General features: G+C 37.1%; 1 long non-coding RNA gene and 2 pseudogenes across 1 annotated transcript; all 3 read right to left on the bottom strand.

Moving 5' to 3' along the window:
• Nucleotides 1-1241: 1241 nt before the first annotated feature.
• LOC120124390 lies at nt 1242-3366 on the bottom strand (annotated as a pseudogene).
• A 1699-nt stretch (nt 3367-5065) lies between these two features.
• LOC120124458 lies at nt 5066-11731 on the bottom strand (annotated as a pseudogene).
• Nucleotides 11732-15248: 3517 nt separating this feature from the next.
• On the bottom strand, nt 15249-16804 carry LOC120124379. Its single transcript, XR_005516270.1, has 3 exons — nt 16752-16804; nt 15490-15540; nt 15249-15406 (listed from the first exon to the last, which is right to left on the bottom strand). It is a non-coding gene; the product is annotated as an uncharacterized LOC120124379 (long non-coding RNA).
• Nucleotides 16805-18840: the final 2036 nt, after the last annotated feature.

Genomic DNA, 18840 nt, shown 5'->3' with positions numbered 1-18840 from the left:
AATTCTATCGTTTTTTTATATATCAAGGGTGTTGGCTAATTAAGAGAAACGATTAAAACTAATTACATGGTTTGTTTGTTTGATCGACTGTTGTTGTCGTTTGAAACAATTTTAACATTAATCCCTGGTTGCTGCTCTTAGCTTAAGCCTTCGTTTCTTGTTATTTTGGTGGGTTTTGATCCACCTCTGGCCGAAAAAAACAATTGTTCATTAAAACTTCAATTTTGTTCTAAAAGTAAAGAAAGTAAAAATAAGGAAAAACTAAAATAATTTGTTTAACAAAAACAATGAAAATATCGGCCCGAACTATTTTGTGGCGTTTGGAATGGAAACGCCGCTATATGTTTAAAATTAGTAATGTTTACTCTCAAAACGTCGCTAAAAATGCCGTTATATTATTGTATTTTAGAAATAAAATATTTTTTAATACAAAGGATAGCAATTCAGCTACTTCTCATTTTAGAAAAAAAATATTTTAATTTTTTTTTCAAATGAGAATCATATGGTTTTATTCAAAATTTTCGTTATGAATATCAAGGGACACGACATCAAATATATATTAAATGATAAAAACATCAAAATGGTTTTGAAAATCTACGATATTTTTAATATAAAATTGATAATATTTTCATTTTTTTAGTATTTTTATTACTTCTGAAAAGTGTAAAAACTAGAATAAAAAAAATTAAATATTACAATGATAATAACATATGATTTCAAAAAATTAAAAAAAAATACTATTTAACTCAGAAAACTATGTGGTAGTTATAAAATAAACAAATGGGGGTTTCGCCTTCCCAAAATGCTGAAATTATAGTTTGATTGCTTGATAAATTAAATGAATTAAATAAATATTAATAATTAATTGGTCGAGTAGGATGAGACACTAAATTTTTTAAGTAAGATTAAGGATTTAAATTTTAATGTTTATTTTATTAATTTAATTAATCAAATTATCTTTTCTCAAATATTATTAGTAAGCTTATGTTTAAGCTGCTTAAATTATTGCCAATTAATTTTAAAAAATTTAAATAATATATAGATAATTATTTGATACATAGATATAATATATAAATATCTAATGCAGGTAAAAGATGGAGAAAAATAGTTTATAAATGCAAATGCAGGCTAGAGGAAATCTTGAGGTACACAAGTAAAGCATTGAAACATCAAAATCTCTAAGATTTCAACAAATCTCCACACAAAATAAGACATCATACACGGACAATGTTCATGGGACATCACCACTTCCTGTCTTCCTCACTGTCACCCATCGCCGAGTAGAATTCGTCGTCTCGGCTAGCGTTCCGGGGCTTCAATCGTTCGATTCTCGCCACGGCTTCTTTCAAATCCAATCTCTTCTGCACGTCGCCTTCGCAGCAACTCAACCCAATCTTCAACAGCTGCATCATCGTTTTTCCATCGCCGTAACTTATGGCTCCCATCTCTTTGTCGAACACCTCCATGTTCGTCAACAACGTTTCTTCGACGTCGTCGCCGACTTTAGATCTCACCCACATTGCTATGTCGTCTTCGTCGCTTCCCTTTCCCTTTAGCAGGAAGTTTGAGGGGAATTTTCCGGTCAGAATCTCTAGGATTAGTACACCGAGAGCCCATACGTCCGTCTTCTTTGTGACTCGACCGTGTTGGATGTATTCGGGTGATTTATAGACCACCATGAATGTTTGAGCACTCTCCGGATTGACGACCGGGATCAGAGCGTAATCGGTGAGGAGGGGTTCGAAGGATTCGTTGAGGAGAACGTTGGAGGATTTGAGGTGACCGTGTGGTGCGACCAAGCTAGGCAACTCCTTGTATAGGTACGCTAGCCCCTTGGCTACTCCTTTCACAATCTTCAACCGAGTTGGCCAATCAAGGGCTGGTTGTCCCAGAGTTTGATGAGCTGCAGGAAAGAACAGAGTAAAAAAAAACACAATATTTGAACATGACTTGTTAGTCAAGCAACTGAATAATTCGCAGACTAACCATGAAGATGAATAGCTAAGCTGCCATTTTCGGCGAAATCGCAAACAAGAAGCTTCTCATCCCTCCTGTAATAATAAGCGACAAGAGTAAGCACGTTGTTATGTCTCAGTCTCCCAATCCTCCTCATATGCTCTTGGAAATCTTCTTTCTCAGCGCTGTTCATCTGTTTATACCTCTTCACCACCATGGTGGTCCCATTTGGTAGAGCAGTCTTGTAAGATGAACCGAAACAACCGCTCCCCAATATCTCAGCCGAGGCTTTCAGCAAGTCCGGCAAATCGAACTTTTCTCCATCATCATCTCTCAAGAAAGTAAGCTTCGGTGCAGCCTCCAATGCCTTCCTTCCGCTTCTCGAACGTGGCGACAAGACGGAAGAAGCAGGGGTTCCTGCCTTGAGACCTGTTTTCCTTTTGCGATATGATGGCGGCGACGGTGAACCCTCCATTTTGAAGCTTGTTGCTGCCTTTTGGGGAGACTGATTATGATGAGTACAACCAGGGCTAGTAGTATAAGGACCCCGACTATGATGTGAGTCACAATAACCCATAATGAGATCGTCTTCTTGAAATTGGGAGCAACGTTATGCTTTGGACCAGCACGGGTTGATACACATGCCTTCAATGGTGCTCCACAAACATTTTTATTGCCTGCATTTGCAAACATAATAACACATTTAGACTTAATTCGAGTCGTAAAATCGGGAAAAAAATTGAGCCGAGTCAAATTTTATTCACCTGCAAACATGTCTGCATTCATCTTACTAAGGCTTGCTGGTATAGGACCCTCCAGTTGATTATTAGAGAGATCAACTACATGCAACGTTTTCTGCTTGAAGTCTGGTATTCTTCCGGAAAACCAGTTTCCGTCGAGTTTAAGCTCCAAAAGCTTGGTCAGGGTGGCCACCGATGCCGGAATCTGACCGGAGAACCGGTTTCTCGATAGATACAGCTTGCTGAGCCGGACCATTCCTTGGAATGCATTGCCGGGAATATGTCCAGAAAAACGATTGTAGGATAAATAAACGAATCTCAACCTAGTAAGATTACTGAACTCGGGGATCGGACCATTAAAATTATTGTTCATGAAGCTTAAGGTTCTCAATCTGGACAAGGCGGACAAGGTGGCCGCATCAATGGTGCCCGTTAGTCCCATGTTCTCGAGTTTCAAACCCCAAACGGTGCCGTTTTCACAAAAGACGCCGATCCAACTGGAACGTCTGCCGTTGCATACAGGTCCGGAATCGTTTCGCCAGCTCTTCAAAGCAGTGTTGTTCGTCAACGAGGATTTGAACTCTAGAAGGATCTCAGAATCCGACAGTGCGCATGAAACGGAAACCATGGAAAAAAGAAGTAGGATTTGAAGTTGACGGCGAAAAGCCATGGCTGCGGCGGCTATTGCGGCTGTTGTGGGGTGGCGTTCCGCCGTGTCAGGAGAGGAAGATTAGATGCGGGATGCATGGAATTTGCGATAATAAATAGGGTGCTGGTGCAATTGACAAAACGTTTCTTGTTTTCATTTTCTCTGTTACGCTGAAAAACAGGTACATGTACAGGTACGACTGTTTAATTAACCCTAAACTAATTTCTCAAAAACCTCATTTATTTTAGAATAAATGCATAATTCGGTACCTGAATTTAGTTTTTCAAATTAGTTCAGATAAATTATTTATTGTAAATATTAATTCAAATTAAATATACGAGTTTAGGTATCGATTTTAGAAAAATAAGTTTGTGCACTTATTTGAAAAAATATATACTGAATTGAACCTTAAAATAATATCAGATACCGAATTAAATAAAAATAAAATACTAAATTAAATTTTACAGGCTAATTCAAATACTAAAATATATATTTACCTCCAATTTAATATTTGACTCCATAATTTTAATTTTGCATGCTTTAATTTTATTCGTTTTTAGAATTTTTTACATAATTAATATCTATTCAGACTTTTATTATATTTAATTGATGCGAGAACTTACAACTGCAAAATATGTACAAAAAAATTGGATTTATGCAGTCTATTCTTTTTATGTTTATTTGATGATTTATTGATCCATTTAATGATTTAATTAAACTTTTTAAATTAAAAATAAAAAATTTAACAATTCAAATTCAAAACAATATAATGTTAATATTTAGGCGGAGGAATACCCAGCATTGAAAACTTTGACCATAAAAGATATTTTTTGTCACAAAAAATGTCTCTTATTAAATTTTTAAAAGTCAAAATATAAAATAATTGAAAATATAAATAGTAAATTACACTGACTCTCTCTTTTATTTGTCGACCTCCGTTGATGGTGATCGTTCAATCTCAAATTTTATGGGTAGCTCCGCCTCGACACCTTGAGTTTGAATCCAACCTTCATTTTGTCGAAACTTGCTCCGAAGTCCATAAATTGGAGATTGAAAGTGAGGAAGCCGAAACGTTTCAGTCGAGATTCACAGATTTTGGGATATTTTCCAGTGAAACAACCATTAGATTTGGACTAAGAGGGTCGAGACGAGCTGACCCATAAATTTTGAGATTGAACGACCACTATCTACTGCAATTGACTGTGGTCGGCGATGGGGTGAAGAAGAGGATTAAAAACGATATCGTTTTGGTGTATATTTGAGTTTTTCAACACCGTTAAAAAGTTAATGGTAGAGAAAGAAAAATGATTCAATCTATAAAATTCACTGAGCAAAATAGAAAAATTAAAAGTACAATAAGTAGAATAAGAGAGAGGATAAAGTTTAATGAGGAACGATATAATTTACCCAATATGTATTTGAAAACTACTTGATTAAAGGTTTTTACGATATATTTTTAATAATTATAAATATTAAATAATAACTAATTAAAGTTTAAAAAATTGACCAAAAAAATCAATAATAGGCATATTTTAGAGGTCAGAGAAAGATATTGTGTGTTTCCTTTCTTTAATATATTTATATCTAACAGCATGTACGAGTTCATAACTCAATAACATACATTAAAAGTTAATAATAAAATCACTAGTGTTATTGTTTAATAACAAATCGATTATTTATCATTAAAACATTATCTTAATAATGAAATATTGTTACGACACATTAAAAGTTTGTAATAAAATCACTAGTGCTATTGTTCAAGCTGGATTCTTACACGTTTTCCTGCTTTCCTGCTGCTATGACCGATCGTGTCTTCTTTTCAGGCCTTGATTTCGGCCAAAATTCGAAAGTGAACGTCATTTACTGCAAAGGATTTGCAGAATATATATACCATATCGAAAGCGATCAATCGAATATCGTACAAACTGTATAAGCTCCGAACCAATAATCGGTCATTAGGTGTTTCTAATGTACTAGTTTATGCATTCCCATTGTCAGAGCTGCTACAGGCTTGATTAGGCTGGACGGAGTTTCCGAAATCTCCCTCGACGCTCATCTGCTGGACTTCATGAGGGGAGAGGATTTGATGCTTCGGACACAGTTGACGAACTCCCTGAAATGAAACAGATGAAGAAAAAAAAAAACTATCAGGAAAAGGACATCGTCATTTTCATGGGGCAAACAACGTAGAGAATATTTGGTGAGCGCTGTATTTATGAGAAAAAGAGCAACAGGGCTTACTCCCAAGGGTCATCTCCGACTAGAAGAACATCATTCTCGTGATCCAGGTAGACTAGTTTCCAGCCTATTCTCCCTCGGTCTTCCAGTTGACCCTCAATGCCAAACCTACGAGCCAAGTCTTGTTTGAGCTCATCATAACCTGAATAACGAGTTATATCTATGGATCTTCCGACAGCCCGCGTTTGTAAACCTAGAAAGGTAAATATGTGAATTAGTGACAAGAAGTATTTGTGATGTGTGCAAGTGGTCAAGGATGCGTGCAACAAGTACATAGATTGACTCAAACCTTGGTATACGTCCGCATTCTCTGAAGTTGTGGCGGTGGGGTCCATGCACCACGGCTTGTGAAGCTGTTATGATTTATGTTGGAATCAATGGAGTTAAATGTCATATCTGGAACCCCAAATGACTGAGAAACTATTGACGATGAAAGTTCTTGCTGAGAGTCTTTATGGTTTTCATAGCTAGCAAACATTCCTCCTGAAGAGTGGTTATTTGAAAAACCTTCCCCAGCCCCATCATGCCTTCCGTAAGCGACGGGTCAGAATTCATGGGTATCCCAATTTGGCTATCCATATTGTTTCCATATGCAACACTGTTCCTTGGATCTGCCTGAACTTCGCTATCTTGACATGTGTCTCTCAACAATATTGTCTGAGGGTTGTAAGTCAACGAGTTTTGCTGCAAATTAACATCATTCTGAGAAAGGCAAACTGAAGTCGTAGAAGAGGATGTATCCAGGTAATCTGCATGTGCAGTAGAACCATTGATAAGGTTTTGTGGGGTATAAAGGCCTTGGTTTTGACTCTTGGAGATATTCAATAAGGGTTTAAAATCAGACTTCTGCTGAAGTTCTTTAACTATATTAGCAGTAGGTGACATGGTCTCCATCGTATTAGGATTCAAGACCGTGGCAGCAGACTGTATGATGACATCCCCTAATCCAGTACTCTTATGGACTCCGCCGTTTATCTTTGGTTGAAGAACACTTGGACAATTTGTAGATGGAGAAGTGGAATGTGATGGATTATCATCAGTAATCACAGAATGTGCAGCTGCAGCAGCACATGTCATTACACTGCTAACAGCATTGGACAGTTGATTTGTTGCGGTGGTCCGGAAGGGATCTACATGGCCAGGCACTTCAGGTAACACTCCGGGTGGTTGTTGCTGAAGCTTCGACTGCAGAGGTGGCTGAGAGAACTGAACGTTCACCTGGCTGTTACTTTTAGGTATCTGTTGTGGGGCAACATTAGATTGAGGTAGCAAGGTGGGTGAGTTTTGAGGCATCTCTAACACTTGACCAGCTGACATGGACTTAGAGGTCTGAAACGCATCTAACAGCTGCCTTTGTTGATCTTGGGGTTGAGCAAGTTGACCAGGCTGCTGAAGTGCTGATTGCTGTGCCAAAAGCAACTGTTGCTGCTGCTGAAGCTTCTGCAACAGCTGAAACTGAACCCGGTTGTCAGGTACTTGTAAATGTTGGTTAAGTGGATCGGGCGGCTGGGAATGCACTAGGTTCTGTAGTTGACTTGGGACCATATGCTGCTGCTGCTGATGCAGGTTTTGAGGAAGATTTTGAGGGAGTTGAGGAGTTTGATTAGAAGTTTGCTGCTGCTGAACTATACTGTTACTTTGGGAAAGGGTTTGAGGCGGAAGAATTTGAGCGTGAACTTGACTAGAGGGTAGAGTCTGAGCAATCAAATTTTGCCTCAACTGCTGAGTCATGTCATTAAGCTGTTGCGGCTGCATAATCGATCCCAATGAGTTCATTGTAGATGGTAGCTTCGGCAGCTGATCAAGTTGCTGCACTTGCTGAGGTAGCCTATGAGCATTGAACTGCGAGTTGTTTGGCTGAGGCATTTGTGGTGTCGACAGACCCATTTGGTGTGAATGATCTGCTGCATCAAAGTTTTGCATACTGGATCCAGCCAGAGACTGCATGAAATTTGGCTGCATTGGGTTTGAAAGCACATGATTTTGTTGCATATTCATCCATTGGATCAGGCTAAGCCCTGGAACTGAATGCGAATCCTTCATGCTTATATCATTTCCCAGCCAAGCCGTTGTCCTCTTGAACATATTATCTAAGTCGGAGTATTCATCATCTGCAAAATTCTCAGGCAAGGTATGCGGTCAAACCATGTCAATACAGGAAGGATTGAAAAGTGTTGAAGAATTCAAGCATCAGCAAGGGTACTGCCAAGGAACAAGATCCCTAAGTGACATCTAATAAACGTTCTTGTGCCAAATTGATACTGATTATGCAATAATTTAGAGGCTATAGGATCTGCTACCTGGCATTCCGGGTTGTCTAGGACGCTTTGATCTGAAGAATGGAGGTGGGCAGATGAAAAATGGAGCTATAACTGGTTCAATTTCCCAAATGGATACTCGACTACGTCTTTCCCGGAAGTTGACTCATCCCAACCAACCTATTGAAGAAAATGAGCTAGTTAAACAAGAAAAGCCCCATCTTGCTATAATAAATATAACGAAAACATAAACTAAAAATAGTTAAACTTACCTGCAAATTGCGCCATTGTGAGCTTTTCCATCTTACAGGATCAATGTCCATGATTCCCGTAATTGTGCCCATATACCTGAAGGGGGAAAAAGTACTTTATTTCGACCAGTTTTTTGGACAAATAGCCAAATCAAAATTTTCTGGTTCAAGAAAGCAATCATCTATATATGGCTAATTTGGATGTATTAATCAATTATCAAAAACAGACAGAGACTTGACATAAAGCTACCTTCTTGTTCCTGACTCTTCAGTTTCAAACATCATTCGGAAGCGCATGCCAGGTGATATTTGATTGTTGTACACAGCTTTGTAATACTGGGCTAAAGGAATAACAAATTCGGAAGGGCTGGCCCTGCAAAACAAAGAATGTTTTGGAATGAATGCTTACAGGGAAAGAAAGTCTCCGTAATAGCATATACTAATCTACGGTTTTAACGTGGCTGAACTTAATTTAAAAGTCAGAAAGTTATCCTTTGGACCTTGGATTATAGAACACGGTAAAGGGGCTGTTGTTTTCTGCTGCATGAGCAGCTGCAGCGAGGATGCCGATATGCATGCTATCACTCGACAATACTGAAGATGATATATTGGTGGGTTGCCTGTTAGCACGTCTTGTGCCCAAGAGAAGCTGCTGCCTTTCATTTCTGCCCAAAAATTTTGAAGACGAGAGTGATAAAATTGCCTTAGTTTCTCCCTATAGAAGAGAGTGGTAAAACAATAAAAGTAGGCCTGTAAATGAACTGAACGTTCAACGAACCGTTCATAAACCGTGCGGCGGAAAGTTCGTTTATGTTTGTTTATTTATTAAATGAACGAACATGAACAAGATTTTGCGTTCGTTTAATTAAATGAACGAACATGAACAAAGGGCTCGTTCGTTCATTTAAGTTCGTGAACGTTCGATTATATGTTCGTTTATGTTCGTTCATTTATGTTCGAACAGAGGGCAAAATGAATATGTTACGAAGATTATTGAAGTTGTTTAGATTTCAAGAAGATTGTTTTGTTGAACAAATTAACTTTAAGACTTTATTATGTTCATATAGCTTATTTATGATTTATGTATGTTTTTGTCGTATTCGAACAAATTAATTCTAAAGTTGCAGGTTATATTAATGAATTTTAAGTTGTTATTCTTGTTGTTAACTTTTTTTTACATTCGTTTGTTGTGTTCGAATAAGTTTTTTTTTGTGTTTGTGTTGTTCGTTTATGTTCGTTTGTTCATGTTCGTTTATTATTTAAATGAACGAACATGAACAAACTATATTCCTTAATGAACGAACATGAACAAAAAAAAATTGTTCGTTCATGTTCGTTTATATTCGTTTATTTATTAAATGAACGAACATGAATATATCTCCGTTCGTGTGCGTTCGGTTCGTTTACAGGCCTAAATAAAAGTTATGCGACATGACAATGCTTATGTAAGTGAAGAGACATGAAACATTGTGAAATCGGTAACCGAAAATACGTACTCCAAGCAAAACCATTATTATTACCTAATGAATAAAACTGAATCACCAGCTAAGAGTCTCTTTCCACTAACAAATAGACTCCACCCCGATGTAAGTAAGTGGCGCTTTGGTTGCCCTGAAATTAAAGACCAGATTTTGGAATTAAACAAATGAAGTGCATACAACGCAAGCAAAACAATTTCTAGTAATAGTGTAATGGCAATCTGTAAATCCAACAAGTGAAAGTTTAAGGACACGAAAAGACCATACCACGATAGATATGGCGAAAGCTCCAGACATTTTCATGCAGATCCCTGGCCACAAGTTCTTGTGCCGGTGGTTGCATCGAGAAATCCTGCCAAAAGAATCAGGAAAGGGATTAACATCTGAAGTTAAAACAACCAACCTTCTAGATTACACAAAGCTGCTTACAAGAGGAGGGAAGATTTTTTCAGCAGCACGGCGAGGCACAGAAAAACCTCCATGAGTGCTCGTATCACTTGCTGTCAACGTCTTACAGAAGAATTCTGGTAGTGGCTTATTTGACTTGAGAGAAAGATCCGACCTCAGTAATTCCTCCTTATCGAACTGCAAAAGATGTCAATAGGTTCAGTTCTAATATCCACTTACATATTCAAAACTCTGTAAAACACGATGTTAGATTCTTCTAGGCATATGGGGTAAGCTCTTTACAGACGAAACGGGTTGGAGGGTCATCTGAGCATAGACTTCATCCGTCTCCGGATCTGCCTGCAAATTCAAACAAGAGAGAGGTGAGAAAAATGGATTTGAAAGCACAAATAAATTAAAGATAGTCGGCATTCCTAAAGTCAGGTAGCAGTACATGCAACGTGACATTGTGAAGGAGACAAAATAGCTTAGAGGGAAGATTCGGGTAGTTCGGAACTTGAGCATCCACATCTTTCCTCATTGAGGCTGCTACCTGAGATTGGAAATTTTATTCAGGTCAGAACACATATTTAACCAAGATAGAAGATGAAATCTATCACCATGTAAATATATCCGAATAAAGCGACTATACCATGGCAAAATGTCTGAATAAAACAAAGTTCAACATCCTTTGTTTTCATGGGAAATCATTTAATTCATTGATTATAAATTATGCACTCCTACCGCATCAAATACAAACAATTAATAAAACCCAAAAACACATAGATCAAACCAATTTATTTTAAAAATTCATTCTCAGCAGCAGCAAAAGAATCTATAGTAAATGTCGACAAGAGTTGGCAATTTAGTTCACCTGTTCGCTGTGTCCTTGAGGGAAGTAGACAACGTGGGTCCCGGCAGCCGGAAGGTTTACCAGAGGTCCGGCGCACGCCTGCCATAGTTCCGGGTTGATTGTCTTCTTCTCCGGCAAAACACCTGCATCGCCGCTCAAGCAACCATAAGTCAATTCACGCTTTTAAATAAAAAGAAAAGAAGAATAAACTTAATGTATCTAGCTAGAGATTTTAGTTCAACGGAAATGAAAAAGTAGAAATAAAGCAGAGCTTAGAGCTTTTTTAGTAGAGATTGATTGGAAGAGAGAAGAAAAATCAAACCTTTTATAGGATAATCTAAGTAAATCAAAAGAGAAAGAGCGGACCTTCACCCGAATTCGAAGCTGCAGCGTTCGATGTAGATCCAGCTCCGGCGGCCGGCGCTTTCATTGCTTTCATTTTTCCCCTTGAACTTCAAGACAAAAAAAAATCTAAACTTTTGATCTGTTCATTTCTGATTAGCTTGAAAAAGACAAAGCAATTACACTACTCGAAAGCGTGCTGGATAGCTCAGATCAGCTCAGTTGACAATATTCAAACAGTAGTCAAAGTAAAGGTAAAATCCCAATTTCCCGGGGGAAAGGAAATAAAATTACACGAAACGGACTCCGGGCGGAAAAGGGAGGGAAAGTGGCCGGCGCCGGGAAAACAGACGACGAGTAAACGGAGAAAGCAAACAGTGATAAAAAAGGGAAAGAAAAAGAATGGGTTACGAAGATTGGAGGAAGATATAGAATTTGGTTAAGTTTGTCAAAGAACAAAATGATGTAATCATCTTCCCCAACAGAGCATGAGAATTAAAAAAACCCAGACGTTTCCCATCCTACAACTTTGTTTTCTTCTTTCCCTTCTCACTTTTCCCAGCTCTATCCCTCTCCCTATCTATCTGTACACTGTACCTTTCCATGTGTATAAATGGATAATTATTTGGTGAACTGGTGTTTTTCGTCTAATTGTTCATTTATGAATATAGATTAAATTAAGTTATTTACAAAATAATTTAACTTATTGAATACTTAAATGGTCACTTAAATATAGGGTTATCATCATACTTTTAATTTTGGCAATATGATCATATAACTATTTAAGTGGTTTCAACGTAAGCAATTGGTGTTACAAATAGATTGTGTAACTGATGTGGACCTCTGACTCGTGGTTAGTCAATAACAACCACATCAACTACACCGCTTAATTTTCACGATGGGCGGCTACATTGAAATCACTTAAATAATTATATGATCATATTATCAAAATTAAAAGTATAATGATCATATCAACACTAACCCCATAATTAAGAAGTCATTTAAATAATTTACCCATTATATATAGATATAAGGGTTAGCTACACAGGTGACCACTAAATTGTTGCCCATTTTCATTTTGATCACTGATGTTTTGATTCGACCAATCAAACCACCCAACTATTTAAATGTTTCAATCAAGTCACTGTCCATTAATTTTTAACGGAGGTGGTGACATGACAGTTAATAAAATTGGTATAATTATATAGATTTGGTCCCTAATATTTACACATTCCATCAATTAGTCAATATTTTAATTCAATTAAATAAATTTAACCCTTCAATCAGAAGGTGCCACATGTTACCACCTGATTGGTGGCAAAATTTTATTTAAATAAAATATTAAAATTAATTAAATTAACCCTCCAATCATGTAGTGACACGTGGCACCTTCGGATTGGAGGGTTAAATTTATTCAATTGAATTAAAATAGTGACTAAATTGATAGAATGTATAAATATTAAAGACCAAATATATAATTATGCCAATTTTATTAACTTCCATGTTACCACCTCCATTAAAAATTAACGGCCAAGGGCTTGATCGAAGCATTCAAATAGTCAGGTGGTTTGATTGATCGAATCGAAACGTCAGTGATCAAAATTAAAATGGACAATAGTTTAGTGGTCACCCGTATAGTTTACCCTATATATAATATGGAGTTATGAAGGAAGAATTAACCGATAACTGATAATTTCTTAAATAATGTTATAAATTTAAGGTAAAGCATATAAATGATACATTAATTATAAGTTGTTGTTTTGTTAAGTTATCGTAGAGAACGAAGTGAGTTGTGAACCATTTGATTTGAGTGTTATGGGTGAGTTCAATTTAATTTGATAGAGTCAACTTTTATATTGTTTCTTAATCGTGTTTTTTTATTAATTAATATTTTATATTTCGATAATCATTTGTTAGTTGAGGTAATTTTCAGATTTGTTACAAAGCTTACACATTGATTGTTATTCATAGTTGAAAATTATCGTTTTAAAACATTTTCTTTTGATTTTTCTCTATTATTATAGTTATGTGTCTTATTTACTGTTATGCACTTCTTTGTGCATAGTACAAGTTATTCTTACAATCAAACAGTTTTTTTCCAAAAAAAATATAATAATATTAAATAATTAAAATTTCATTAACTTGTAAAACTTATAACATAAAATCGATCTTCTCATAGAAAAGACTCAAAGTAAATTTAAAATTGATCTCCACAACTTTTCTGATTTTTTGCTCCTTTTTGTAATAGAATTAAACACGTAAAGCTTTTATTATAAATTTGCATATTATTGAGGGTAAAGTATAAATAGTCCATGAACTTTTAGGGTGGTTGCATTTTGGTCACCCAGCTTTTGAAATTTGCAATACGGTCATCAAAATTTTTAGTTTGTTTTCATTTTGGTTCCTACTGTTACCTCCCGTTAGTTTTTGCTGACGTGGCACTTAGCCCCGTTAACTTTTTTGACGTGGCTTTATCTTCCTCCTCCTCCTTTTATGCTTTCTATTCTTCTTCTTATTCCTTCTTTATTCTTCTTCTTCAAAGCAATCATCTTTAGCTTCAAAACCCGATTTCAAAACCGACCCAACACGCAGGAGGTATGGGAGATAGTAAGTACCAAGTTGCAAAGACTTCGTAGTTGGGTTTGAAGCACGACAATGGTGGCGGAGGAGCCATTGGTTGTTGTTTCAAGTATTCATTGTTTGTTGAAATTGGCATGTGTTTTATTTGATTATTCTGGGATGAATGGGTGATATACATGGTCTTTCAGAAGTGTGGCACTGACAATGGTGGCAGAGGAGCCAAGAGAACCACCATGAATGTCGCGTCCATGCTGCTCTACCAAGAACCGAGCTCTCATTCCTCGGTCTCCCTTCCATCGCTCCTAGATCCCACAACTGCAACATGTGTCATTTTCCTCATTGACCATGACAGCTGCTCTTACGACATCCATAACCAATCCAAGCATGTGTCCTACCTCTCCACCAATGCTGCCACCCTTCCTACTTGCCACGACAGTTTCAACCTTGCGTTGCCACCATCGGTACCACCTTCAACCTCTTTCAACGATCTCACCCCTACCGTGCTTCAAACCCAACCACGACGTCTTTGCAGCTTGGTAATTGTTATCTCCCATCCCTCTTGCATGTTGGGTCATTTTTGGAATCGGATTTTGAAGCTGAAGATGATTGCTTTGAAGAAGAAGGAGGAAGAATAAGAAAAAAAGCAGAGGAGGAATAAGAAGAAAGCAGAATAGAATGAAGAAGAAGAAAAAGCCACGTCAGAAAAGCTAAGAAGGTTAAGTTCCACGTCAGCAAAAACTAACTAGAGGTAACGGTAGGGACCAAAATGAAAATGAGCTAAAAGTTTGATGATTGTATTGTAAGTTTCAAAAGTTAGATGGCCAAAATGTAAATGCCCTAAAAGTTTAGAGACTATTTATAGACTTTACCCTATTATTAATTATGCTAAAACTATTCGCGGAACAAAGCGCAGACAACATCATGTGTTTTATTGACTCAATGCATTAACCTTCATAATTACACCCATTATCATGTCATCATCCGCACCATTCAATACCCCCTTTGACTCCTTTTTGCTGTAATTAATTACATGGAAAACAACATCATTGGTCATTTAACTATTAGCATGTTTGCATTTTGATCACAAACTTATAATTTTCTAATTACATTATTAACGATGCCCATTGCTTGTGTTTTCTTCACCCTCCATTTATTTTAACAAAAATGAAAATGGGACTTTTCTAGTTACATTGTTGTCAAGTTAATTTTTTTATATTAAAATGTCACATTAAGACATTTAAGAAAATAATTTAACAGTATTATTAAATGTACTTATTCTTAATTTTAGAAAGTAGAGGAACTAAATTTCTAGAAATAAGAATCGATGGTTCAAATTTCTAATATACAAAAAGTACATGAAGTTGAAGTATGTTTTAACTTAAATAAGAGATATATAATTAGATGGTATAAACTTTAATATACTTTCAACGGATTAAGAGTTGAAAATCTATTTCTAATATATAATAACATGCATTCAACAAGGCATGAGAGAAAATTCTCGAATTCGTTTCGTGTTATTCACGTAACAAGGTGGATTTAGTTTAGCAGATTCTCATGAAGCAAACAATGGAAGTGATGCATGGCCTTCTCGACATTCGGAGCATATCTTCCACCGTTATATGCCGGTGACTCGATACCCCTTTGAACACCTTCACACAGTACAATGTCTTCCATCTGCATATCTTCCTTGTTACAGAAGGCAGGATTTTGGAGGTTGAATGATTTTAACAGTAACTAGAGATTTGTTTTGCTGGTACCTGAACCTTTTCACTATCCTTTAGACTTCTCTCGATGAAAGCTTTGTCACCCTGAGGCCAAAAGAATAGCTCGGTTAAATAGGAACCACGTCACGAATACAAAGTTTCCATTAAAGGCTAGATATGCAGAATCTTTCACAGTTTAAACAAACATTTAAATTTTTTGTCACAAATACAGTCAAATATTAGATATAATGAAAGGAGACAACTTTATGTCCATGCATGTGTAACTGAGGGCAGTTGAACAGAATGGTTGATGCAGACATGCAGACATGCAGTCATCATTCTCCTAGTACATATTATGCATGCAGAGGCACATAGAAATGGTTACAGACATATACTCGGAATCCATTAATCAAATTGCTTTTCTTTCTCATCCTAAATAATATGGTGCATGCATTAGATGATTGTTTTCCTCCGTAACTAATACAGTATCCTTCCTTTCATTCGTGAACAGATGACAAAGATATCAGGAACGATGTCATCCTCCCCTTCCATTGGAACATGGCAACCGACATTCTGTCTCAAACAGACAGGCTCCCATAGATAATAAAAGAAATACCCAATGTTGTTTCTGATAGAAGAATTTTAAGTGGAAAGGTTTTTCTGTCTTTCTAAACTTAGCAGTCTCAAATCCCAAGTCTTCAACAAGGAAAATCAATCCAGTCCAAGTCTGAAATTTTTCTGCCAATGTGAATCCTGTATTCTTCAGGAGCTACAACAGGTTTTTGGTTTTCAACCTGGTAGTTGCCTGTAAGTATTCGGGAATTCCTCAAATTTATGGTAGGCTCACTGTTCGCAATGTATGTGATGCTTTAATCCACAAATTACTGAAAGGATTAATGGTTGGACATCTAAGAGGCTATTCTAGGCAGATCATTTACAGCTCATCCAATCTGTCTTCAGTTTACAAAGTCTTTTCCATTCCTGCGGTATGTTTTCCTTTGGAAGAAAAGGCATTGCTCTTCAAGAAATTTCTTTTGTCCAATTCCTTTTGTCCAATGTATTTGACTTGCAACACTGGAAGAATCCAAAAATAAGGCTTAAATGAGAAATTTCCGCATTTTGTAGGATGTGATTATCCTTTCTTTAATCGCAGTTAGCATAGTAATTTACCATGCTCAAAGTATCTAGGTTTAGGTTACTAAATGAAATTTATTTACCTGCTTATAACTATGCGTTGTAAACAATATGTCCTCACGTATTCTGTATATTTAAAACTACGATGAGTATTTCGTAACATATACGATAAATAAAGTTACCTCAAGGGAAGCTTCAAGAAAATAGTCAAACACTACCAAACATTTCCTTGGTCCAATGGGATTGCCAGATTGGTGTCCATCCAAGGTCCATACCTTCTGTTGGATATATGAACTGCAAAACACGTTAGCACTGACTGAAAATATAAACAGTAATTAAGAAGAACAGATTCGTAAACCGTGTCATGGTAAGAACCACTGCCTTAGAAACGAATTCGCCTCGATGTGTGTAATCGCTGCAGTAGGCGGACCGTCCCCCGAGGTTAACACGGTCGCTCCAAATTCCGTACACCCGAAACGGAGTGGACTGCTGGTGGTATTGTACTTCTGATCGGAAAGCACTCAGAGAGAACACGGAGAGAACTTTAGAAAACACTTTGTAAGTGAATTGTAAAATGTTTTGGAGTGAGTTGAGAAGCTGAATATAGCTCTCTATTTATAGGCTAGAAATAGGGTTAAAATCGTCCATAAAATTTCAGGATTAAACCTCTTATTTGTAACAGCTGAAACGTCTAGATGAACCTGACTCAGAAATAGTCCAGGTTCATTGTATCATTATTCAGCTGTTATAACTCCCGAAATTATCATGTAACCCCTGGAATTAAATCAAATAACTCCTGTAACTCCTGATATTAACAGCTTGTCTCCTCTGTACAAAGCTGTAAATCAGTCCAGGTACATCTTAACGTTTCTGATTTAATTTAGGAATAAACTGTTTAATTTCTGATAAAAAATAATAATTCAGCTGTTATTATTTGAAATTCAAACAGTCCTCAGCAGCCTATAAATATCAGTTGATATCTTTCACATTTTCCATTTGTTTCTTTCAAAGAGAAATTCCTCAAGAATTTTCTCTAAAAAGATAGTATCCGCGCGGACGTGTCGAAGACACGTATTACCACGACCACGACCACGACCACGACCACACCACGACCACGACTCGACCTCGACCTCGACCACGACCACGACCACGACCACGACCACGACCACGACCACGAGCCGAGCCGTGCCGAGCCGAGACGAGACGAGACGGACGGACGCGGCGGCGGTGCGCGAGAGCCCCCCTTGTTCTCTATCACTCAACAAGGAAGTGGAATGTCAAGCCTTAAATACCATTCCCAATAGTGTTTCCAACACTGTGGGATTGAGCATTACCAACATTCCCCCACTAATGCGAAAGAAATCTTCTGAAACTCGAAAACAAGCTTTCCAGAAGAGTAATAGCGAGATTAGTTGCTTAAGCACTAGTGAACATATCTGGAACTAGTACATAGTGATGATGAGCAATCCTTCTCTTAGATAAGTGAAACTAGTCTGGAACTTTCTAAGATCAGGGTAAACTCATAACACACAACTAACCCCTTCATCCACCTGAGTCCTCGATGTGTATATATATACAAACGTATATATTTGGCCATCTTACCTCAGGATTCTAGTAAGTGTGCTAGAAAAAAAGTCCAACATTTTTCATAGAAGGCGGCTAACCCTTCTCACTTCATAGGTTATTTCATCAAGTTTATCTCAACATAAACCACCCTTTAAAAAGGAATATGAAATAATTAAGAGCTTATAATAGCTCAACCTCACAAAGGGTTTGGTGACTTTTTCAAGTTCATTATAAATGAACCACCCAAACTCTGGGCTAAGAAGTCATTAAGAATAAATATTCAACTCATTTATCGGTAATTCAATAAGTCCTTCTCACTAGAACCATCCAAATACTTGGATTTGAATTTATTAAGAGTTTAACAAACTCAACCTTTCTGTCGGTAAGTTCATCATTTCCTACCCTCGGTCTGGGTTATGAACTTATTAAGATAGATATTCAGCCAAAATCGGTAAATTCATCAAGTCTTTCTCACTAAGACCACCCAAAGCCTGGGCTAGAATTTATTAAGAGCAATTAAGCTCATCCTGGGCATGCACATTATTCATAGGGATAGGCAGTAGGAATGTGCACTATGAGTCTTTCCATGGTTTCGTTTGACCACATGGAACTTAGATAACTAAGTTGGGTATCCACCATGAATTCCTCAACCAATGGGCTTTAGACCCATCCCCCTCGATGAATCTAGGACCAGCTTCCGACTTA

Source organism: Hibiscus syriacus, unplaced genomic scaffold (genome assembly GCF_006381635.1).
Source record: "Hibiscus syriacus cultivar Baekdansim isolate YM2019G1 unplaced genomic scaffold, ASM638163v2 tig00110418_pilon, whole genome shotgun sequence".
Lineage (NCBI taxonomy): Eukaryota > Viridiplantae > Streptophyta > Magnoliopsida > Malvales > Malvaceae > Hibiscus > Hibiscus syriacus.
Note: the sequence above shows the minus strand (reverse complement) of the source record. Positions and strands in the feature narration are given on the sequence as shown.